The sequence below is a fragment of the Phyllobates terribilis genome, unplaced genomic scaffold (genome assembly GCF_046119375.1).
Source record: "Phyllobates terribilis strain yellow unplaced genomic scaffold, ASM4611937v1 Scaffold_11__3_contigs__length_659146591, whole genome shotgun sequence".
NCBI classification, from domain to species: domain Eukaryota; kingdom Metazoa; phylum Chordata; class Amphibia; order Anura; family Dendrobatidae; genus Phyllobates; species Phyllobates terribilis.
In genome coordinates this window covers 318,081,861-318,108,298 of record NW_027362771.1, presented here as the reverse complement: position 1 = coordinate 318,108,298, position 26,438 = coordinate 318,081,861, and the positions used below count along the sequence as shown (strand labels likewise).

Below are 26,438 nucleotides of genomic sequence, written 5' to 3'. Positions count from 1 at the left end.
ACTATTGCACCAACAGTTGTCTCCTTCTCACCCAGCATCTTACTTATGGTTTTGTAGCACATTAATGACCCATCCTGTGGATATACCATAAATGGGAATAACTGAGTGTTGTAATATCCTCTGCTTGTGATGCCCTTTTCAGTTGCATTAGAAATGAAGTTTCAGCATTTCGTCTGATTTAGTTTCTACATGTTTTACATACATGGTGAGAAGGGGGTAGTGGATCCTAAATATAAGTGCTCTTCATACAAAAATTTTAAATTCACAGCATGTCAATTTGTTCTGTGGATTTTCATTATGATGCACCCCTTATAAATGTTTAGAATAAAATCCACAGTAAAATAGCAGACACAGATTTTCTGCAGATGCCCTGTATAAGGAACCCTTTACAGTCCAATATCGCATCATAATGCATAATTCCACTTGCTTTGGAGGTGAAAGTGGCCCCCTTACCTCGCGGGCCCCTGTGGTTGCACCAATGATATGTCCGCCCCTCTACTCTAGGGTGATGTGGTTTATATGACCAGAATCCCCTTGAGCATGTTAGTTTACAATGATTCAGATTGAGCCTTGTTTCCATGCTGTAAGCTTTTATCTAGTGATGAACATCAGTATCTTAGTGCTTGTCTAGAACTGTGATATTTCATATTTGTGACTGGTTTCTTTTTTATGACTTTGTCCAGTCAAAATATGTAGTGGTATGACTAGCACGTCTGTTAGCCAAACTGTCAATGATCCTTGTAGAAGGTTTGAACCGGTCTTGCTGACCTTTCTATATCCCCTGCTAGCAAGCCTTTATGCTTTAGGCCTGGAATCCGTTCCAAAGTAGTAGAGATCCGCAGACACACTAATATCTGTGTACTAGCTGCCAGCCTGATGAACCGCATGCCAGCTTTGTTCCTTTTCAGAGCTCAGGAATCTTCCATCTGCTGTATTATGTGACATAGCAGCACACCACCAAGTCCAGCTTTCAGATGTAGACCATGTACTATGCATGCTATAGCTGTTTTCTGTACAATTTATACTTCAGTAAGACTTATATATTGAACAGTTAAAATTTTAATAGATATACATCTCCTCCTGCAGGTAGAGAGCCTTAAGCATATTCTAAAATTATGTAAAAACTATTTTTTGCCCAAACTGACAGCTGCAGTAGTCAATTTGTTTGACTTATGAACAGAATCCTGTCATTTCAGAGATATATTAACTTCAAGTTTCCCTAACGCCACCAAGTTAAATGTTAAATCTCCTTAAAAGGGTACTCTGGGGAGATATGAAAATTTTGTACTGCCCCTGCCCTCATAAACTGTAAAGATGATATGCCCAGTGCACGTCTATTATCCTTATAACACTTTTAATTCGTGTAACAGCAGCTGCTCCTCATTGCTCCCCCCTCCTGTCTGGGACAATATGTCACACACCAGTGTTCAGCTCCCCATTGTGAGTAAAGCCCCCGTCACACTAAGCGAGATCGCTGCTGAGTCACAAGTTTTGTGACGCAACAGCGACCTCAGCAGCGATCTCGTTACGTTTGACACTTAGCAGCGACCAGGCCCCTGCTGTGAGATCGCTGGTCGTGTCGGAATGGTCTGGACATTTCTTTGATCGTTGAGGTCCCGCTGGGTAGCATGCATCGGTGTGTTTGACACCTTACCAACGACCTTGTTGACGACTCAGACACAGAAACACATAGGCGTGCATCTTTATACAGATGGTTACGGGTCGCCGCATCGCTGCTGCGTCGTTGGGAAGATCTGACTGTTTGACATCTCACCAGCGACCACACAGCGACGCAGCAGCGATCCCTGACGGGTCGTATCGTTGTCGGGATCGCTGTAGCGTCGCTTAGTGTGACGGGGCCTTAACAGCCAGCCTGAGGAGGGGCCAATGGCCATGTCCCCTGTTCTCTGCAGAGATTCACCTTTTATCAGGAGACTGGCTGATGGTAACAGCATGGAGCTGCACACTTATGTAAAGTCCCAGACAGAGGTGTGAACAGTGAAGAGCAGCTCCTGTCACACCAGCCCCCTGATAATGTCTCCCTGTATGCACACCAAGGTAAGGGGGCGTGGCCTGCTCCCTGCTAGCAGCCTTGCAGTGAAAGAGACCTTATCAGAGGATTACAATAGAGAAAAAGGAAAAGCTGAACTCACCGTACCATTAAAAGAAATAATCCTTTATTTCATATCCATATAAAAATAATGACTTGCGGGGAGGAAGAGCTGTCGTCCGTCCTCCTCCTCCCCACACTCCCTGCACGCCGTTATTTTATATGGATATGAAATAAAGGATTATATCTTTTAATGGTACAGTGAGTGCAGCTTTTCCTTTTTCTTTCTTGTAATGCTATTTTCTATTTTCCAAAGCATTGCACCACCATAACCATATTTTCAGATTTGTGCCTAAATTACGGGTTGTGTGTTCCTCCTGCTATATAGGTGGTGCAGGTATTCTTTCACTTGTTGACCTTATCAGAGGACTGGCTGCTACTAGAACCTGGGGCAGGCCATGACCCCTCACCTCAGACTGCAGTGAAGGACACATTATCAGGAAGCTGGCTGCTACTAGAAGTGGGGGGGGGGGGCAGGCCATGCCCCCTCACCTCGACTGCAGACAAGAAGACATCAGGGGGCTGGTGTGACTGGAGCTGCTTTTCACTCCACTGCTCAACCCTCTGTCTGGGACATTACAGCATTGTGAATCTCCATGCTGTTACTATCAGTATTGTCCCAGACAGGAGGGGGAACAGTGAGGAGCAGCGGCTGTCACACAGAATTACAAGTGTTCTAAAGACAATAGAAGTGCACTGGACATCTTATAGTTTATGAGGGCAGGGACAGTACAAAAATGTTTCATCTCCTGGGAGTACCCCTTTAAGCTTTTTAGCACTGTGGTGGGGTGCAAGCTTTTATGGAGACACTGAGCCTGCTTCATACCAGGCAGATGCTGGCTGTGTTACTCACCTTGCATCTGCTTGTAACAACAGCGACCAGAGCTAGCTTTGATTTTGGTGCAATTTTCTAGTACAGATTAAGCCATTTATTAGATTGTGTAAATTTAGACCAGTCTGAAAATATGCTAGATTTATCAAACAACAAAGTTTTGACCCTTTTTTGTTAGTCACTGCACTGCTAACAGACTATTTGGAGTGAAAGACTTGTTTGCCCTACATAAATCATTCTGTTAGTAGAAGTCTGTCATCTCTAGATCATATTTTTAATACTTAGACAATGTCAAGAACATTCTAGTTTGTGAGAAGAAAATATGTAATAAAGCAAAGTATTTGAAAGAAAGGCATAAAAGCCAGCAACATTGATTTCCTCATGATTAGGATTCGTTTTTCAGATTTTAAATGTTCTGCTTGATTGTATCTTTCACTCCTCATCACTGAGTGAGTGCATGTTTGTGATGATTGCTCTCGAATTCTGTCACTTACAGGCAGTTCTGTGCCATTTCTCTTGTACAGTTATCGGTCCTCTTACGGTTTTGGATCTTTTGACAACATGGTGAATGGTTGATCACTCTGGATGATACAATTACAATAATAAAGAATAATAAAGCGCTTGTTTGTATTCCTCGGATGCAGCTTCATCTTGCATGAGGTGTTCCCAAAGCCTGCTTATGAGAACGAGTGTTGTCATTGTGAAGCATTTGCTTTTGAGAGATGGATGCTGAATTCTAAATGGCCAAGAAGGCTGAGTCCAACACGGTCAACCTTTTCCATTCATTCTGTCGACTGGCTAGTTCTATTTAGTTTTCAGTCAATTGAAAGGAAAGTATTATGACAAACATCATGCATTACTTTCTAGGGAATGTACCAAGCCAGGGTTAAGATGACGCTTATTATTAGGCTTCGTATTATTGGCATAATAAACACTAAAACTGTTCTATTGTGAATTTAAGCCTCTATTAAATGTATAGGGCTGATTTTACTACAAGCTTTATGCTTGTAGTCCTGGGCAACTGTCCTAGACCTCATACAGAAGCCTGTTTTGCACATACATGTTCTGTAACATTTACAGATAGAACATGTATCCATTATAATCTTATGGAACTAATCAAATGTTCATTCTTGATACGAGTCACTGATCAAAATTACCCATACAAGTCTATGGGTCCATGAAGTATCTCTGACAGCACACATCCACATCTGTATGCTGTCTGTTTTAAACAGTGCAATAAGTACGTATAGCTTTTCAATACAAAATTACTGATGAAACACTCGTAGTAAAAACTGAGACACTGACCAAACATGGATGAAAGTCTGATCCAAAACATTGATGAAAATCGTTTTTTGTTTTTTTTTTCTGTACCAGAAGAATTGCTGACCTTTGAATGAGACCTTAAAGCTTTTAATATGAAGATTCCCTGCATTGAAAGCAGGACAGCTAGGTGTGCTCTTACCGCTGACTAGTGACTTTGTCCTTTGTTGTCCAGCTCACTTGTGACTGACCTGGCAGCATACTACACATGCGTGCTCACTTCCAAGATTCTGCTCCGTGTCAGCTAACCTCAAAAGCCTCAGAAGTGCTGACGAGTACTGACAGACGGCCTACTTAAACCCGTCATCGTTCTTCTCACCTTCCTGCAAAAGACAGAACTTGTTCTTGCTGACAGCTACCTACCTAGTCACTTTCCTTTCTACAATGCAGAGTTAATACTTCTGACAAATTACTTTGAGAATTTGCTGAAAATGAATGTAGTCCATATAGTGAATGATGTTAAAGGAATACTGTGGAAGGATTGCAATGTATTTTACATCAACAGAACATCAAGCAGTATAAGGCCACGTGCACACTTTCAGTATTTGGTCAGTATTTTACATCAGTATTTGAAACCAAAATCAGGAGTGGAACAATCAGAGGAAAAGTATAATAGAAACACATCACCGCTTCTGTATTTATCACCCTCTCCTGGTTTTGGCTTACAAATACTGATGTGAAATATTAACCAAATACTGAACGTGTAAACGTGGCCTAAAGGTGCTGTTATTGCTATTATTACTGTTTTCAAATGCCACTTTGTGCTATTTAGAATTACTCACTGTGACATTGATATGGTTCCTGAGTGCTCTTTTCTGGAATGCTATGTCACAGATCTGTGGGCATGACCTGCCCCTGGCTCCTTATGCAAACCAGCCACCTGACCAACCCTACTTCCCAACAGTTACAGATCAAGGGTTGTGGATTGCTTAGTGCTTCCATGCAACCCACGCCACTTGACAAAGTCTCATCTCTGATGTGTGCCTTTTTGTTTGTTCTGTTCTGGCTAGCCATTCTCTGCCTTTCTCTGTGCTCCCTGCTTGTATATAACATGTCAAGGAGTGAATATGAAGCGACTGCTTTGCCTGGGATAATTCCACACTCCTTGACATTTCACATACAAGCTGTGATGGAGCAGGCAAGGAGTACAGGGAGATTGATGAGGCAGATCAGATCTAGCCATGACCATACAACCAAACAGGCACATATCAAAGATGAGTCTGTCAGGGATCATGACTTGCATGGAAACTGGTAGCAACACACACCTACCCACCCATATTTTCTTAAAATAACAGCCCCGGAGCATGTTTTCCTATAACTGTTGTGCTGTTAGTCTGTTGTTTCTACTAAAAATGTATTTCTGTATTACTAATTTTGTAACTGGGTGATATCATTCCTTGTCAAAAGGGTGTGTGCCTACAAAATCTGACACTTGCACCATAGTTTGGATAGTGTCCATGTTAGATGGACACACCAATACCCATTTGTAAGAGAAAGGTGTGAACTATTAGTCCACGAAGAGAAAGAGATAAGATATATTATACAAAGTTGCTTATTTTCATGTGTACTATTAATTTATAAAAATAAAACTACGGTTACTCTTTAAGTGAAGCTCCACCTGTTTAAAAGAAATACATCAATAACAATCATTAACATTAAATGTAGCATCAGTGTCTTAATCAATGCTGGGTAACTCCATTGGTCATCTCTATTTAAAGAGGCTCTCTAGCAAACTTCATGTTGAACTGAACACACAATGCAATAGTGACTGAGAAGTGGTCGAGAAGAATACAATTTTGTTTTGTTTTGTTTTTCACCTCTCAGTTGCTGAGATATTCACAATAAAAGTAATTGAAACCTAATGAGGTAATTTTCGTAATAGTGGGTGTTTTCACATCGTTTTTTGTTTTTTTTTACCAGAGGTGTGTACTCCTTAACCTGAATGACGTTGTCAAATCACAAGCAGTCAGAAACACACTGGAGACAGAAGAACATGCCTCCCAGCATTAGCTTTGAGCAGGTTTCTCAATGTGTGATGTATGACATACTGCTCTGATCTTTTTGTCTAACCTACCTGATTAGAAGGTGTTGGGAGTAGAGGCAGATGACTAACACATTTCTGATAAAGTCCCTTTTATGGGAAGGGCATCACAGATGAGTTTAGCTCTGTCATATTACGAACCCTTCTGTCAGCTCACCCCTCATAGCACTGTGAGCTCTGCTGTACTTCTCCTCCTCTCTTCTAGTCCAGAAGAGAAATCTAAGGTGTCAGTAATCATATTCATATCTGTTATGTTCACAGAAACTTGCAATCACTCTGCAGTGATAACAGAGCAGGCTCTTATTACATATCGCACAGTAGGAACCTGCATGTTTGGGCCTACTCCTATGTAAAACTTCTAAAGACAGCCTGCTCTGCTCTAACTGCAGAGAGATTACAAGTAGCTGTGAATACAACAGACATACAGATTACTGAAACATCTCGGGACAGGCAGTAATGCAGAGCTGTCAGTGCTTTAGAAGGATGGGAGATGAAGATTTGTAATGTGACAGGACTAAACTGAGCTGTGCTGCTCCTCCCCTCACTGTTGGAGCCTTATCTGAAACCTATTAATCTCTCCTTTCAGCACTTTTTAGTCATGTACAAGGATATACCTGGAGATCAGGCTGTCTGATATTATACATCTCACATACTGCACAACCTGCTCTAAGCTATTGTAGGGGCATGTTCTTCTTTCTCCTGAGTGTTGCTGCCTGGTTATGATTCGTCAGTGTTCTACAGGAGGAAGGAGTACACTCCTCCAGTAAAAACTATCAGATAACACCCACTTGGACTTGAAATTAACTCATTTGCTGCCAAATACTTTGATTGCTAAGATCATTCAGGCGAAAATAATTTTAAAATATGTTTTATTCTCCTCTGCAGTCACTATCATATGTATCCAATTCAACATGAAAAATTTGGTTAAAGGTTCTCCTTAACCGTTCTGATCCCTTATTGGCGGGAACTTCCTGAGTGTTGCTTTTTAATTTTACCCTTTAACGTAAAGCTATAATGAAAAAATGATCTATTGTGTAAATCACATTCCAGCGTTACATGTATTTGAAAAAAATGGTCATGTTTGTCTGTATGTGTGTTTGTATATATATATATATATATACCATATACAGGTGCTTCTTACAAAATTAGAATATCATCAAAAAGTTAATTTATTTCAGTTCTTCAATACAAGAAGTGAAACTCATATTATATAGAGACATTACAAACAGAGTGATCTATTCCAAGTGTTTATTTCTGCTAATGTTGATGATTATGGCTTACAGCCAATGACAACACAAAAGTCATTATCTCATAATAGTGACTGCTTATCTGAGACTGTAGAAATTAGAGGGGGTCGGTGGCTTGTCAGATCAAACCCCCTTTTTATTTTCCAGAGCAAAGAACCGCTATACAGAGTCTTCTATTTTGGAGAACTCAATAGTGGGTATAACCTTTGGTACCTCTTCAAAGGAGTGAACCAATATTTAACATCTCTACTTCTCGATAAATTCAAAATGTGTTTAGACATAATTCAGTTTTCATATGGGGCATAGTGTGTATTATTTCCAAGCTATCCATTTGGTAGTACAGCTCCATGAGAGGTTGACAACCTTCCCTATAGTTATGCTGTGATCTCTTTTCAGGAAACCGTTGTGGTTTTTATGCTACATGACATATATAAAGCCTGGCTGAAATGTTTCGGCTTCTGAAGATAAAGCCTGAAATATGCAACATGAAAAGCAAAACTGTTACTTAGTTTAATAGAATCCAGGTTCCAGACAGTGATCACATTTTTACGTCCTTTGCTAAACTTTCCATTTCAACTGTTTTATTTTTTTTTTAAACTGCTAAAATGATAATTTGTGCATGGATGCGGCAGGGGGCTCAGTCTGGCAGCTCACAAGATCGGCTGTCTGAGCCTGCAGTATCCCTGGGTATTGGGTATAACGATGCCAAAAGCATGCACTTGTAATCAGACAGAATCCTGGCTGCCTTTTTAACATAACCTTTGTATACAGATCACATAAACAGCAATACTCAGCAGCAGCTGAACCGTGAACGATTTAGAAAAAGGGGGTATAGCTGTTGAATTAATGCTTCCAAATAAGAAAGAAATAATGTTTCAGACTACTCTGAGAAGGTTGTAACCCGTTCATGTCATAGTTATATTCTTGGCTATTGACAGAGGGGTTTCTGTTCAGCGGTATATATGGATTCTGCTTTGCACTGCATGATGTGAGTTATAAAAGAATGTTCCTCTGTTAGCAGGGAAAAGGCTGTAGTGTGGGGGTGTGAAGAGAGACACATACAAATAAACAAGCAGTTCAGATGATAGGCTATGGTTGCATAGTGACTCTAGTGAGGGATGGGATTCAGCATTGTTACCTCCTGACATGGAATCCCATACCCAGTGACTGTGATTAAACTCTAAATCTCCACATTTGAATGGATGCTGGAGCGTTTGACCCTTCATTCCTAAAGATATTGCTAGCTGTAGATCGTACTAATAATAAAACAGAAAAAACTCTAGCCCACTGAAAACTGGTACAGATAGGGGGTGGGAATATTATCAACAGTTATTATCTATTATACTGCAGGGAAATAGGCCAAGAGTCAGATTTTTACAGTTTCTGCAGCATATCAGGGTATGATCATTAAAATTCCTTTATAATGCATAGCGTTATTTCAACTGTAGATACCAGAACTAGGCAGCCATGTTGTGTAGTCGGGCTACTCGGTAGAGTATGCCACAGTGTTTGACAATCTGTTCTGTGTCTTGGTGCTACAGCAGAATTACTCAAGGCCAGCCATGCTATGTGGATCCTGCCTCCAGGCCTTCATTTTGCAAGGCCTGCCTTGAAACCTTAACTAACATTGCTTCCACTTTGTCAAATGTAATTAACCATTGCTAATATGCATGAACTGTCACGTAATCCAAGTTGATGTTGGCCCTCCTTTTCTGAGGAAGCTCCTGCTCCAAGATAATGTACGATGCAAAAAAAAGTTCCCAGCACTTGTTTTACTTGCTCAATATCCTTTATGTTTTTGCCATACAGATATATAGTATACTAAGGAAGCATTTTGGCCCATCCCAAGCCTTATTCAACTGCTTTATTACCGGAAAAAAAATTGGCTTTGGACGGCCAAACCACATCCTAATTATGCTATATGAGTTATGGCTTATGCATCCAAATCTATATGGTGAAAGACAATATTTGCTTTGTAGATACTATAGTTATTGCATTTGGGAAAGATGTTGCTAGGTATTCCTTAAAATTGTATGGGTAAATCCCAACTTTTACAAACAGTAGCAATGTGCTCTACAAGCTTTATCCTTCTATTCCGACCATGTTTAGGGTGGTGTAATGACAGCAGTCTAAGTGTGCATGGCTCTTTCATTGACAGAATACATAGACCGTGCATGTATGCCGTTAAAGCGTACTTCCAGTTCATAGGAATGGTTATAGCACAGGACTTTGCAGTGTAATCCGTTTTCTAGATCACTGTATTAGTGTAACATCCATATCTAAACTTGTTCCTACTCTGCATTTATTGCTATGTGGTGCCACACTTTCGTTGCAGACAACTTAAAGTTACACAAGCAGTTCTGTTGAGTGATTTCTGGGACTTGTAGTTTTATCCAGGCAGGGAGCTTGTGGGCTAATTTTAACATTGTTCATCTAATTAACTGCTTGTTGTGAGCTTTGGCCAGGCCACACTCTATTTAAACTCACTTCTAGCTGATTGTTTTGTCTGTCCCTAGTATCCTGTATCTCCTGGTGTTTAGTTCCTGACCTTGGCTCATTTTTTTGTTTACCTATCTGCATCACGATTCTGCCCCTGACTTTGACCTTCTGATAACAACTCTGACGACTTTTCTCTCTGCCAACTCATTCCACCAGCCAGTAGCAACTCATGAATGTAAGCCAGTGGACCCTGTATAAGTCCAGATCCCTGTATAGGGGTTAAACAGTAATGGCCAGGCTTCCCCTTGAATCTGCTAAACGGAGTTGCTTATGCAAAGTCTGGCCATGGAAGCCCTGTTAAGCGCTGCCAGGCAACCACAAACAGAGCTTCATTACAGTTATGGAATTTTGTAGTTAACCTGCCGAACAGACCAGCTGAGCTCTGTGCTGCGGGCTGTACGTGTATCTAGACTGCTTTCTGCTTTACTTCCTAGACTACCATCTTCATTGGAAGAGCCTGTTCTCTAGGTTCACATATCTCTGGCTCCCGTACTGAAGACCGCAGACTAGCAGCCAGAGCAGAATGTGCTGCCCACAGCACAGACCTCGCATGGTCCAAATCTGAAGGTCTCATACATTTATTCCGAAAAGCAATTAGATTTCGGCTTCTGCACAATAAAGTGTACCTCCAGTTTCACAAAAAAGGCAGTTAAAGTACAACTTCCATCAAAATTTTTATCTGTTAGTCCCTTGCAAAAGGCATGGCGTGTATATTGTGCATGTGTTCATATTCTTACCGATCGCTGGCTTCTTCTGTTATTCACATTGCGGTCCTCTGCTGCAAACATGACTACTATTCAGACTAGCCGGATCACAGTGTCTTCTGAGTGGACTGGTTTGTGAAACGTGGAAAAAGGCTATCATAGGATTACACTGAGAAAAGGACTTCCAGTCCTCAAAGAAGTCAATGTTTTTGACCCAGCTAGTCTGAATTGTGGTGATGTGGTGCAGAAGAGGATCATAATGGCATGAATGATGGGAGAAGGCAGTGGTCAGTAAGTATATAAACATATGCACTCTTGCAAAGGCACTAATAGCTAAACCTTTTCAGTGGGAGTGAGTCTTTAAATAGAAACCTGTGTGTCACATGGGGGAAAAGCCCAGTCATCAGCTGCATTTCCAGAAATTTCTGACTTAAAGAAGTTGTCCACTACTTGGACAACTCCTTGATATAACCCATGCTTGGCCGCAGTAAAATAAAAAAGCTTATACTCTGCTCCTGTGCCGGCGCCATTCCAGCGGTGTCAGCACTCACGGTCCTGGGGCTCCCATGCGGTTGTTGTGACACATGAGCCTGGCACCCAATCAGCGCCGGCGCCACTGTCCTCGCCTTTGGACATATTGAACATGAAGAAGACGTCAGAGAGCAGCTGCAGCCCAGACTTTCTCTTCATGTTCAGCTTGTTCGAAGGCAGGGACAGTGGCGCCGGCGCTGATTGGGTGCCGTGCTCACGTGTCACAACAACCACACAGTAGCCCCAGGACCGCGAGTGCTGACACCGCTGGAATGGTGCCAGCACGGGAGGCAAGTATAAGTTTTTTTATTTTATCGGAGCCAAATATATATATCAAAAAGGGATTGTCATAATAATGATCTGAATAATTATTCCTCCTCACACTCATCGCCGAGGAACTTTCCATTGCTGATCTGCTCAATGTTTAAAAGTATAGCATATCCCTATACCTTGTAAAAAAAAAAAAAAAAAACTAAATGGGGGAAATTTATTAAGCCAGAATTGTGGATCTGATTGGCACCAAAAACTGCCTTGCGTGCTTTGCACCAGATATATTGTGTGTTTTAAACACCTTTTTTCAGAATCGCACGAAAAATAGATGTGATTTCCTATGATAAGGGACTTGGCCTGTAATGCCACACAGTGCACCAAAATTGTGCTAATATTTGGGCGCAAAGTAAGTTACCTTCAGGATGGGGTAAACTTAGACTAGGCAGTTTACAGGGTATTCATTCAAATTTATCTAACAGCATGAGCCATTATGATAAAGTTTGGTGACTTGTAAGACTGTCTGGTCTAATTCTGCATTGTTTTAAATTTAGACCATTTTAGTAAATCTCCACCAATGTGCCGCATTATATTGAATATATTTAATATAGTCAATGTTTTGTTTGAGCATGACGCCTGTAGTCCTTGAGGTTCACAGCTAGTTTACATGCAGGCAGGTTCATCTGGTCAAATAAATGCATTCTACTCTTTACTCTTCTTACTCTTCGGTGAACTTCCTAACAGCAACGTAGCTTAATGATCCGCCACTGATGTCTCAGGTGATGTATATGCCAAATTAATTTAGACTATACATGTGTGCGTTTGGTTTGGTGTATATTTAATATATACAGGTATGTGACACACCCTTTGCTAGGTCGTCCAAGTGGTGGAAAAGAAAATGTACTTCATCAGTCTGGCATCTTCCTCTGTTAGACCACAGTTTAATTCTGATGCTTACAAGTCAATTGTAGGTGCTTTTAGTGGTGGGGAGTGATCAGTATGGATTCTGACCTAGCTGTGCATCAGTTTTTGCTGCAAAAGCTACCTTTTCCAACAATATGTGTAACAGAAGCTCTTCTGGGGGATTGGACCAGGTCAGTTAGCCTTTTTCTTCTTATGCAAATGATTAGAACGTAAGCATCCATGACCTGGTCCTGAGTTCACCGGGTGCCATTTCTTGGTAGAATTGAAAAGGTTCTAAAACCACTGCCTACTGCTAACTCCTGCTCTGAGCCGGCCTTGTAACATCACAATGTGGCCCTTGTCAAAGTTGCTGAGTATTCCTATTATCTTTAGTGGTGTATGTATATATGTATATATATATATATATATGTATATATATATATACACATATATACAGTACAGACCAAAAGTTTGGACACACCTTCTCATTTAAAGATTTTTCTGTATTTTCATGGCTATGAAAATTGTACATTCACACTGAAGGCATCAAAACTATGAATTAACACATGTGGAATAATCTACTTAACAAAAAAGTGTGAAACAACTGAAAATATGTCTTATATTCTAGGTTCTTCAAAGTAGCCACCTTTTGCTTTGATGACTGCTTTGCACACTCTTGGCATTCTCTTGATGAGCTTCAAGAGGTAGTCACCGGAAATGGTCTTCCAACAATCTTGAATAAGTTCCCAGAGATGATTAACACTTGTTAGCCCTTTTGCCTTCACTCTGCGGTCCAGCTCACCCCAAACCATCTCAATTGGGTTCAGGTCTGGTGACTGTGGAGGCCAGGTCATCTGGCATAGCACCCCATCACTCTCCTTCTTGGTCAAATAGCCCTTACACAGCCTGGAGGTGTGTTTAGGGTCATTGTCCTGTTTAAAAATAAATGATGGTCCAACTGAACGCAAACCGGATGGAATAGCATGCTGCTGCAAGATGCTGTGGTAGCCATGCTGGTTCAGTATGCCTTCAATTTTGAATAAATCCCCAACAGTGTCACCAGCAAAGAACCCCCACACCATCACACCTCCTCCTCAATGCTTCATGGTGGGAACCAGGCATGTAGAGTCCATCCGTTCACCTTTTCTGCGTCGCACAAAGACACGGTGGTTGGAACCAAAGATCTCAAATTTGGACTCATCAGACCAAAGCACAGATTTACACTGGTCTAATGTCCATTCCTTGTGTTCTTTAGCCCAAACAAGTCTCTTCTGCTTGTTGCCTGTCCTTAGCAGTGGTTTCCTAGCAGCTATTTTACCATGAAGGCCTGCTGCACAAAGTCTCCTCGTAAAAGTTGTTGTAGAGATGTGTCTGCTGCTAGAACTCTGTATGGCATTGACCTGGTCTTTAATCTGAGCTGCTGTTAACCTGCGATTTCTGAGGCTGGTGACTCGGATAAACTTATCCACAGTGAGCCAGCCTCACTTTCCTGGGGCGGTCCTCATGTGAGCCAGTTTCTTTGTAGCACTTGATGGTTTTTGCAACTGCACTTGGGGACACTTTCAAAGTTTGCCCAATTTTTCTGACTGACTGACCTTCATTTCTTAAATTAATGATGGCCACTTATTTTTCTTTACTTAGCTGCTTTTTTCTTGCCATAATACAAATTCTAACAGTCTATTCAGTAGGACTATCAGCTGTGTATCCACCAGACTACTGCACAACAAAATTGATGGTCCCAACCCCATTTATAAGGCAAGAAATCCCACTTATTAAACCTGACAGGGCACACCTGTGAAGTGAAAACCATTTCCGGTGACTACCTCTTGAAGCTCATCAAGAGAATGCCAAGAGTGTGCAAAGCTGTCATCAAAGCAAAAGGTGGCTACTTTGAAGAACCTAGAATATAAGACATATTTTCAGTTGTTTCACACTTTTTTGTTACGTATATAATTCCACATGTGTTAATTCATAGTTTTGATGCCTTCAGTGTGAATGTACAATTTTCATAGTCATGAAAATACAGAAAAATCTTTAAATGAGAAGGTGTGTCCAAACGTTTGGTCTGTACTGTATATATATGTATATATATGTGTGTGTGTGTGCCTTATCTTGAAACTTTCTGTGTAAGTGTCTTGAGTATTTCCTTTAGTATGCACATTAGTATCAAGCACATCAATGTGATAAACACAGAAGACATGGTAAATGTCTTGGTAACGTGACAAGAACATCACATAAAATGTCAGCACTCAGCCTGTCTGTGAGGCTTTTTTTTTGGATATCTTGCAATAAAGCACTCAGCAGGAATCAACAGAAAAGCAGATTGTTTGCATTTTTAAGCATTTCTGTTGCCGAAGCATTTTTACTTTGCGTTCAACAAAATGTATTTCTATCAATTCATGTCCTGTGGTTCTCTGCAGATGTGCAGGCAGACTGTAAAACCGCTTTTTATTTTACTCGCTGCTTTGAAACCAAAACCTTTGTTTAAAAGCAGGAAAACAAAAATTGCTAAATGCTATGGTTATTAGACAGCGCTGTAAGTGAACTAGATGAGGTCTAGGAAGTCAAGTGAGACTCCAGTCTACCAGTAAAATCAGATAGCATCATTTTATAAGTATTTGATTTTCCGACATTTGTGATTTGTACAGCATTTGAATATTTCATATGGTTTTCATCCCATGCCCACCAGCTCAATCAACTATCAATTTCCACTCCCACTTGTAATCCAGGAGAGGTCTTTGTGGTCACCACAACAACTACAGTACAATATGAGAAAAGCTGTGTTGAGCAAGGGATCATAGGAAAAGTTGGGTACAATAATCCTCTATTCTTAAAATGAACCTTTAGATATTAACCCTTTCACGCCGAAGCCAGTTTTGACCTTCATGACCAGGCCAATTTTTTTCAATTCTGACTAGTGTCACTTTATGAGCTAATAACTCTGCAACGCTTCAACATATCCCAGTGATTCTGATATTGCCTTTTCTTGACGTATTGTACTTCATGTTAGTGGTAAATTTAGGACGATATTTTTTGCATTTATTTGTGAAAATATTGGAAATTTGTCAAAATTTTGAAAATGTCATAACTTTCAAACTTCTAATTCTTATGCCCTTAAACCAGAGAGTTATGTCACATAAAATAATTAATACATAACACTTAATACACGTCTGCTTTACATCTGCATCATTTTTTAAACATATTTTTTTGTTAGGAAGCTAAAAGGGTTAAAAGTTGATCAGCAATTTCTAATTTTTCCCGCAAAATTTACAAAAAAAAAACATTTTTTTAGAAGTGATTTTGAGGGGATTATATCATTTGAGTTTTTGAATGCAAAATTGGAATAGATAGTGGATATCATGTCGCCTTTGGAAAGCCCCTGATGTGCCTAAACAGTGGAAACCCCTCACAAGTGACCCAATTTTGGAAACTAGACCCCCTCAAGGAATTATCTAGAGGCATAGTTATAGTAATGATAATAATGCTTTTGCTTTTACTGGTGTATGAATTTATAATGTGGTGTTGTGCAGAGTACATGAGATTATAAAAGTGTGTTGTGTTAACAGGGTAAAACCAAATTGTGTCAATTTATGGACTTGTGATATGCTTTGAAGCAATCCTTAATACAAAGGCCAGGTTTCCCAGGGCAGGTTTCACAATGGTAAATTGTTTCCTTTCGTATTCCCCTCTTTGAGCATATTCTGCACCTTTTTTGTGTTCATCCCTCCCTCGCAGTTTGGGGAACCTCGCTGGGAAAATGTTGACCTGGTACAATATGGCACCATCAGTTTCAGAAGTACTCCTGACTGCCAAACTTTAGGGCCTTGTTGACCACCTCCTGAAATTGAAGGAAGGTTCCTGTATTGACTGCACATCGAAACAGCACAAAGCATTGTACAGTGCCATCTGTACAATGTGCACGATCAACTTTTTGTACTATACTTTTGCTTTTAGTGAAGGGGTTAAAATGTTTATGTAAACAACTATGTGGACCTAACTGTGCAATATGTTATCTGGACTATCTCTGTGAAACAACCACTTTAACCTGCTGTGACAGTAACAAGCTAAAGCTCCCTATGCATATCAGTCTAAAGTTAGCCAAACATGCCAATATTGACCAGATTGCCTGAAAGTCTGTTTATCGGGGCCTCTCGGCTCTCTCCTGACAGTTGATGTTAGTGGAGAGAAGGATCCTTCATGTCCGATTTCAGACTGACGATCCTTTTTGTTCTCCAGTAGAAAAAAACACTAACTAAGGAGTCTGGCAGTTGCTTTATCATAGCGGACACAGAAACGCTCATCTGAACCAAGCGTTCCTGTGTTTGGGCTAGTGGTAAGAGATGGCTGTCAGTCGAGCTGTGGTTTGTCCGACTGTTATGGTGTAGTGTATGGGGGCTCATGGCTGGATTCAGACGACTGTATTGCACAGTCTGTATTTGGACTATAGTGCCTGGACCAGATCTTCTGACCTCAACTTGTAGCATGATAGGCGGCATATATGAAGTTGTAAGTTGGAGTCAGTCCGTGCACTACAGTTCTTAATCAGACTGTGAAATACGGCCGTCTGGACCCAGCTATAGAGCTCATTCAGACATGAGTTATTCGTGTATGAGTTCTGTGTTTTTCATGGATAGAACTTGTACCTGGTTCACATGTTTTCATACAAAATCACAGACATGTTTGATTTTCATTCAAGTCATGGACCAAATTCGCCAATTCAGATCTAAGAGTCTGAAAAAAATGGTATCGGAAAGCACTGGGATGCCATCCTTATGCTGTATGTTTTTCTTGCACTGTTTGATGGGATAAGTTTGAGAAGCCTTCAGTATTTTTTTTTTCAACTTTTGAAACTATAATGGTTAAAACTGACACTGATCAAACTCTGATGAAAATCGGATCAAGAACACTGATTAATCTCTAACCGTTTTTGGCGTACAAGAAAAATGACTTTTGAATGAGCCCTTACACAAAGGTGCAGCTGCATAGAAATTACATTTTTAAAGGTTTCTCCTTAGGCTCTAGTATATGAAGCAATGAAATTGTGCTTCTATGTGCTACATTGCAAATTGTGGGGAAAAGAAACAATATGACAGCACCATGTGTACAAACTCAGATCTATGATAAAATCATAGTGTGTCTTTATGACCTGTTGAGAAGCTGATGAGACTGTGATTACCTACTTATCTATTCTATGTTGAGGTATAGCAAATACAAATTAGGGACTTGGGAACAATTGAGTTTATGAATAATCTTCACCAGTAACTTCTAAGCAATGGTTATAAATTGCTTTAAAGGCAGCCAGTCAGGCATTTTATGCTGCACAAACCACAGGCAGCATGAATCTTAACCTGGCTGCACAGTTGTGTAATATTTTCTAAAACGCTACAGATAAAATATATTTTGAAGATCCGGTCAGTGACCATAATCGGTACAAGACTAGCCCAGCTGCACCCCGGCTGCTTCCTCCCAGCATTGCTGTAGTGGATTGACAGATCTCTACTGCACATTTAAATAGGTAGAGACCTGTCAATCACTCGCAGCAATGCTAGGAAGAACCAGTTAGGAGGAGAGCGGGACTATTCTTGTCTTGCCTTATTGGCTGTTACTGTGCAGCATGATTCACCTGACAGGTTCCCTTTTAAATGAGATTTCGATAAATAAAGCCTATTCATTGGCTCTTTACAAAAGTCCCCTAAACATATTGGATCTCCTTATATTAGAACTCAAGCTGTGCCCGTGTCCATCATATTACCAGGAGAGATTGGAAATAAATAGTGAAAATTCGCATTTAATAACAGGAAGCAGATATCTTGAAAACCCCAATAAACAAAATGTATATTGGAGAATTGTATAACTTTTCATTATACGAAAAATAAACTTTTTGAAATCATATTGAAGGACTTGCATAGTAACAAACTTGATTTGATTGTGGCTGAAATGGTGAAAAAAATACAATTACGCCATTTGTTTTTTTTTGGATGTAGTTTTTACAGTATTCATTATATATATATATATATATATATATATATACATATATATACACATATACATATATATATATATACACACATACATACATATACACACACAGGGTGGTCCAAAAGTAGGTGGGCAGAAAGTGTAATAAGGTTATGAATGGGGAGATTTATGAAACGCTAAATTGCAGCCGCCTGTCTGGATCATCCTCCAATAAACCATGAATTAGATGTGGACGATAAGCTTTCCACCCAATAGATTTCAGGATTCACATGATAGAAGCTCGTGAAATTCCCAATTCCAAAGAGGCTCTTCTGGTGGACTTTTTTGGACTCTGAACAAATGTTTCAGCAACAAGTTGTTTATTATGTTCTGTACAGACTGTTTTGGGTCGACCAGTTTTTGGAGCATTAAGGATTGAGAAAGTGGCATTGAGTTGGTCAGGAATGCAGTAAATGGTTTGTCTCTTTGGGGCTTGAGTACCAAATGTTTCAACCCAATTTACTCTAAGGCTGTGTGCCCACGATGCGTTTTTTAAGCGTTTCCGCAGCAGCAAAAATGCTGCAGAAATGCTTAAAAAATGCATGGTAGAAGGCCTGCCATGTTCCCCAATGATAATCTGTGCACATGCTGCGGAAATTTCCGCTGCGGATTATCATTGCGGGAAAAAACGCAGCTCTACCAATTATTTTGCGGAAGTGCTGCGTTTTCGCCGCCCTTGACTTGCATTAGAACGCATGCACTCCGCTTCACTAGATAAGGACATGCGGAATGCATGCGTTCAATGTGCGGATGGTACCCAGGTCTAGAGGACAGGAGACTCTCCTCCGGACCCGGATACCATAGAAACTGTGAAAAAAAGAATAAAATAAAAAATAAAGATTATATTTACCTTATGGCGGCCCCCGCTGCACTCGTCATAGTCATGTGACGGGTCACGCAACGCTGACGTTGGCAGGTCCTTCAGTGTACCGCTGCCGGCAGCCAGGATGGTGGGAAACAAGACACCGGGGGCCATCAGAGGGTAAGTATATATTTATTTTTTTATTTTTTACCATTCTTTCGGTCACAGTATATAAATCCATGCCGTTTGCATGGATTTATATAGCGTGACCAAGTTGACAAGCACTTTCCAAGTGATGCTAAAATCGCTTGTCAACCCGCATGCGGAAATGCATGTGAAGAACGCTTCACTTCCGCATGTCCCTGGCAGGAAAACGCATGTACAATCCGCATGTACAATCCGCATGCGTTTTTTCTGCCAGGGAGATGCAGAAACGCTCAGGAAAAAATCCTGAGCATTTCTGCATCGTGGGCACATAGCCTTACGGTTTCCGCATTTTGAGATTTCCAATACTCTGTTAAAATCCATTTTCTTTGATCTGTATTTAAATTATTTGCCATTATGTGTTTATATGAAAAGAAAACAGATTTGGGGGAGATCTAGCTGTGAAAACTAGCAACCAATCCGATTCCACCTTTCATTTTCCAGAGTCTGTGAGGAATAAAAAGCGGAATCTGATTGGTTGCTAAGGGCAACTGAGCCAGTTTCACTTTACACCATGTTTGATAAATCTCCCCCTGCATAACCTTATTACACTTTCTGTCCACCTAGTTTTGGACCAACCTGTGTGTATATGTATGTGTATATCTAGATATCTAGATATAGATATAGATAGATAGATATATATAGATATATAATGTATGTATACGTACACACACCTTGTGTGTATATATATTAATTCCTCACCGCTTTGCAGACATTATCGGGGTGTGTATATATATATACATATATAATATATATATATACGTACATACATATATATATACACATACATATATATATACACCCCGATAATGTCTGCAAAGTGGTGTGGAATTACTGGCACTATATAAGTGAGTAAAATAAATATATAAATATACAGGTGCATATCACTAAATTAGAATATAATCAAAAAGTTAATTTATTTCAGTTCTTGAATACAAAAAGTGAAACTCATATATTAGATAGTCATTACAAATAGAGTGATCTATTTCAAGTGTTTATTTCTGTTAATGTTGATGATTATGGCTTACAGCCAATGAAAACACAAAAGTCATTATTTCAGTAAATTAGAATACTTTATAACAGCTTGAAAAATTATTTTAAAATCAGAAAGTTGGCCTGAAATGTATGATCAGTAAATGCACTCAATACTTGGTCGGAGTCGTTTTGCATAAATTACTACATCAATGCGGCGTGGCATGGAGGCGATCAGCCTGTGGCACTGCTGAGGTGTTATGGAAGCCCAGGTTGCTTTGATAGCAGCCTTCAGCTCGTCTGCATTGTTGGGTCTGGTGTGTCTCATCTTCCTCTTGACAATACCCCATAGATTCTCTATGGGGTTAAGGTCAGGCAAGTTTGCTGGCCAATCAAGCACAGTGATACTGTTGTTTTTAAACCAGGTATTGGTACTTTTGGCAGTGTGGATAGGTGCCAAGTCCTGCTGGAGAACGAAATTTCCATCTCCAAAAAGCTTGTGGGCACAGGGAAGCATGAAGTGCTCTAAAATTTCCTGGTAGACGGCTGCGCTGACTTTGGTCTTGATAAAACACAGTGGACCTACACCAGTAGATGACATGGCTCCCCAAACCATCACTGATTGTGGAAATTTCACACTAGACCTCAAGCAGCTTGGATTGTGGCCTCTCTACTCTTCCTCCAGACTCTGGGACCTTGATTTCCAAATGAAATGCAAAATTTGCTTTGCATTTACTTAGTGTGTCAATGACTGCCTTCTGGATATCTGTCAAGTCAGCAGTCTTCCCCATGATTGTGGAGCCTACTGAAACAGACTAAGGGACCTTTTTAAACACTTAGGAAGTCTTTGCAGGTGTTTTTTGTTAATTATTTTAATTTACTGTGGTAATGACTTTTGTGTTTTCATTGGCTGTAAGCCATAATCATCAACATTAACAGAAATAAACACTTGAAATCTGTTTGTAATGACTATATAATATAGAAGTTTCACTTTTTGTATTGAAGAACTGAAATAAATTAACTTTTTGTATTCTAATTTTGTGAGATGCACCTGTATATTCTTGTTTGTCACCAGTTTTCAAGACCCGTAACATTTTTATTTTTTCATTGATGGAGCTGTGTAAGGACTTGTTTTGGGTTTTTTTTGCGAGAAGGACAGTTTTATTGATACCAATTTGGAGTGTATGCTTAAGAGTTTTTTATTGTATTGTTTTTTTATTATTATTTTGATTCCTTATTTTGCTTTATGGCATTTACCGTATGCGTTCATTCATTTTATTTTATAATTTATGTTTTATTTTATATTAGATTTTGATAGATCGGACTTTTACAGACTCAACAATACCAAATGTTTTTTTTTTTAAAAGGGAAAAATAGAGGCAATTCAAGTTTTTATATATTTTTGAATGTTTTGATTTGTTTATAAACTTTTTTTTAACTTTATTTTTATATCTCCTTAAAGGGCTTAAGCTACACGCGACCCCAGCATTGTTGTACATGTACGTCATTTTTCTCTTAAGACTTTAATCTGAACTGATTTGCAGGTTTATTGCCTAAAGTAAATGGTGTCATGTAAACACCTTATTAAGATACATTTTGGTTTATTTGTTGCTTTCAAGTAGTCCTGCAGTACATTGTAGTACAGTGAGTTGTGGGCCTTCTGGCGGCAAACTCTTTAAGAGAATATATGGCATGTGATACAATTTGTAGCAGCTGAATGGGACTTTCAGAAATGAGGATTTAAGATTTGTCATGCTCTAGGAAGGAAGAGGAATAAAAAGCTGCATAGATGGCATAAATTGTAATTCCTCTAAATCTTTGCAGAGATGTTCCTGTGAACCAATTTTATGATCAAAATTGCAGCCTATGTAGTACGCTTATGAAGCATTTTAATATTGTGCCCAAAGTCTATATGAAAAGCACAGTTAAACTCATGGAACACATTTATGGTTATATAGCCTAAACTATGCCCTTAAGAAATTGTATGTATGTCCTCAAAATCTAGAAAACTGCTCTCATGTTATATATTTGTTTGTTTTCAGTATTTTAGGATATAGTGGTTTTATGTTTGTTTCTTATCTGGTTGGGAAATAACTTAGGGTAGTTTTGCCCATGATTATTTTATAGTTATGTGATTATCTTTAAAGGGGTTGTCTATATGTCAGTGCCCCATATAAAATAAGAACAGCCTTCCCACAGCGGCACCATTCCTGCAGTATCAACGCTGCTATTGTATTTTATTTATGTGGGGCACTGAGTGATTAAGCAGTAGTGGATGACCGCTTTATGGGCTCATACACAAGACCATATGGGTCCAATTACTGTACCTTGTCGTGCCTCCAGTTGCATACTGAAGAATACACAGCTCATTTACATATTCTTGGATTAGAAAAAACACTTGATTTTGGAGAAATCCTCCAATACTTCAAGGTACCAGCAGATGGAGTCCTTATATGTTAGTAATACAGTGATGCCGGTAATCCATGTACCACCATTCCGGCTCTATGTGCTTGAGGCCTACTGTAGATCCACTAGTTAGAAAAGTAGATAAAATATAAACTAATTATCGAGACCTGTGTCCAGTTCAAATTATGTTTTGTGTCTTTTGAAAAAAATGTAAACTGTTTTTTTATGTTTCATAGGAAATGCTTTGCAAATTTCTAGCACCAGTGGTAAATCGCTGTACGTTTCTCTATTTGATAGTCAATGTATCAAATAGATCAATATAAAGATATTAACGGGTGGAATTATTTAATCAGAAGTCATAAATCGGAAGCATTGTGAAATGTTCTTGTGTCCAATGGGTTGAAAAGACTAATCTCTTCATTGCTGGATTACATGTTCCAGATTAATTCTACCTATAATAGTGAGTTCACTAATAATGGCCCTTGTATTGCTGCAATCACAGCAGTAATTCTAAAAGAATGTTGTAGGGTTTACCTTTTTAAATCCATTTAAATGGCTAAATAAAATCATTAATGTAATTTTGTGGCTTTCTCAAGGTCAATCTGGTCATAGAAGACTGCAACTTCCTTCTAAAAAATATGAAAATGCGGCCAGCGTAGAGCAAGTGCTAGGAGCAAAACAGTAACGGCATTGTTCCCTGGCCCTAATTATTGACAGAGCAATGCAATAACCATTACTAGAGACAAGATCCTGGGATTGAGTTTATCCACCACATTAAGCGAAGCACAATGGTGGATTGAGCAGGAGTTTGTAAAATATCGTCCCTGCCTGGCATCTTTTTGACATTATGGAAAGGAGGGGGTTAATTGGAATGAAGTGAAAACCCAAGACTACATCAGAGGCGGGATACAGAGAAACAAGTCCCTAGCCTCCGTGTGCATAGCTTACAAACATTTCCAAGACGGCTCTTATATATTATTTAAGCTCTTCTTGTCACTGAGCTATGAACCATTAACACTTTCACTGATTTATAAACAATAAAGTTTTAGGTTTAGTTTTAGAAATTATTGTTGAAGCTAAAATCGGGATATATTGTTTGCTTTTGTTTAGTTCTTTTTATTATAGAAATTAAAATATGGTTCTGACGACATTAATTGACAATATGAAGTCTTGGCCACACTCTATTAAATATATTTTGTGTGTAGATAGTGATCACTAGTGTTACTAGTACTTTAGTGTTGAGCCTCACTGTACACAAGCTATTGTGACATCTGAGAATCATACAGAATCCTATTCATCAGTTGGCATGCAGATCAATATATGTACTTCATACCAAGTGGAAAAACTTTTTTCAACCTACATTACTATGTATGTTACTATGTTTTATTATTGTCCCCTTTTAGCCAAAGAAAATGAATAACTTGACTAGGAGAAACTTTCTGGATTGCGTGCATTTTTCTGATAGTTTTGACAACCATCATTCAAGTAAAATTGGGGCTCATTTGTGTCACCCACAGGATCCATACTCCATCTCTGAGATCTCCCTAGCTGTCAGCAACACGCACAGAACCCTCCTTTCATTTTATTCTATGTGCTGAGACATAGGTGCCTAAAGCAATTTTTTTTAGAGGGGTTCCTCAAATATTCATTCATCATATGGTGTGCCACTGCTGAAGCACCTAGCGATTACCTGTGTGTTTATTGGAAAATTTGGTGGCAAATGTATAGTTTTCTTACATTGCCATCACAGGTGAATAAAAAATTACACATAATCTGTTATCAATGGGCTGTCTATAGGATGTTCCCACTTTGGGGGACAAAATTTCTGTACTGGCTAACAAAAGTGCAGTCTTTTTTTTTGGAGAACACCTTTGACCTTACATCATCTCAGATAAATCATCACTTCGCATTATATATAGATGATACATGAACAGGTGAGGAAAATATTGTAAAAGATGTCCTAAAAATGAGGTTTGGGACCCCTAATAATCAGGATAAAAGAATTATTTATCAGTTTTTAACGTTGGACAAAAGGAGAAGACCAGGCAGAAATACAGAAGAGCATTGCTCTCCTGAGACATAGGCTTCTGCACATGACTGGTCCTCATCTTCTCTTTTAACATGGTGCACATAACTTCCATTCATCCCACTATTGTGGGTCCCTTGCAGTGATTATGATATAGGTGCTGAGTGTATTCTCTAATAGAATATAAAAAAATATTTTTTCTATAACGAATACTCATTCATGTCTGCACCTGAAATTTTAAGACTTTTCTACACCAGAGCCTTTATTGTTGGTATCCTGCAAAGTTTTTACAACGTGTAAAACTCTTGCACATTGTAGTCCAGTGGTGATAAAAGGAATAGAAATTTATATGAATTATATTATGAATTGGGGAGTTGGGCCAAAAAATGGCAAATGGGGTTCAATGCCGATAAATGTAAGGTCATGCACATGGGAAAGAAAAACAGCAGTCACCCATACATATTAAATGGGAAAACGTTGGGGAAATGTGACATGGAGAAGGACCTGGGCGTCTTGGTTAATAGCAAATTAAATTGGAGTGCCCAGTGTCAGGCAGCAGCTGCGAAGGCAAATAGAGTCATGGCATGCATCAGAAGAGGAATAGGGGCATATGATGAGAACATTGTTCTTCCTCTGTATAAAGCGCTGGTAAGGCCGCACTTAGAATATTGTGCACAGTTCTGGGCTCCGGTGCTCAGGAAAGACATATTGGAGCTAGAGAGGGTACAAAGGAGGGCGACTAAGGGAATAAAGGGAATGGAGGGACTAGAATACCCAGAGAGGTTGTCAAAATTAGGCCTATTTACGTTGGAAAAGAGAAGGCTTAGGGGAGACCTCATAAACATGTATAAATACATCAGGGGGCAGTACAGAGATCTCTCCCATGACCTGTTTATACCAAGGATGGTGACAAAGACGAGGGGGCACACTATGCGTCTGGAGGAAAGGAGGTTCCTGCACCAGCATAGAAGGGGATTCTTTACGGTCAGAGCCGTGAGACTCTGGAACTCTCTGGGAGAGGAAGTGGTGATGTCCAACTCACTTAATGAGTTCAAGAGAGGCCTGGACGCCTTTCTTGAGAACAATAAAATTACATCTTATGCTTAGTGATAGTTAATTAATCCAGATTGGTGTCGGGAAGTGAATTTTTTCCTCAATGATGTCAATTGGCCTATACCGCATGTTTTTTTTTGTTTTGTTTTTTTTTGCGTTCCCCTGGATCAACGCTGCAGAATAGCTGCAGTGCACAAGAAATAGGCTGAACTGGATGGACGCTTGTCTTTTTTCGGCCTTATAAACTATGTAACTATATACATATGGGGAATTTATCACAAGTGGTGAAAACAAAAAGAGGCGAGTAGTCGCACATAGCAAACACATTGTGCTTTAAAGCCTTTTCAAAAATGAAAACCGAGTGCTCATCAGTTACTTTGTGCAACTATTCCATCTTTCTCTTGCTCCTGTTTTGATAAGTTTCTTCCATCAAAGTGGTTTCCTGGTTTTGTATTTTGGTAGAGTGACAAAAAAAAAGTCTGTTTTTCTAATTCTTCTTGTAA

At 39.5% G+C, this 26,438-nt stretch overlaps 1 protein-coding gene across 2 annotated transcripts in view; it reads left to right on the top strand.

Annotated features, from left to right (window-relative positions):
* The window catches only part of SND1 (staphylococcal nuclease and tudor domain containing 1), a 693,764-nt gene that overhangs the window by 470,093 nt on the left and 197,233 nt on the right, over positions 1–26,438 (top strand). The gene's annotated exons all lie outside the window — the stretch shown is intronic.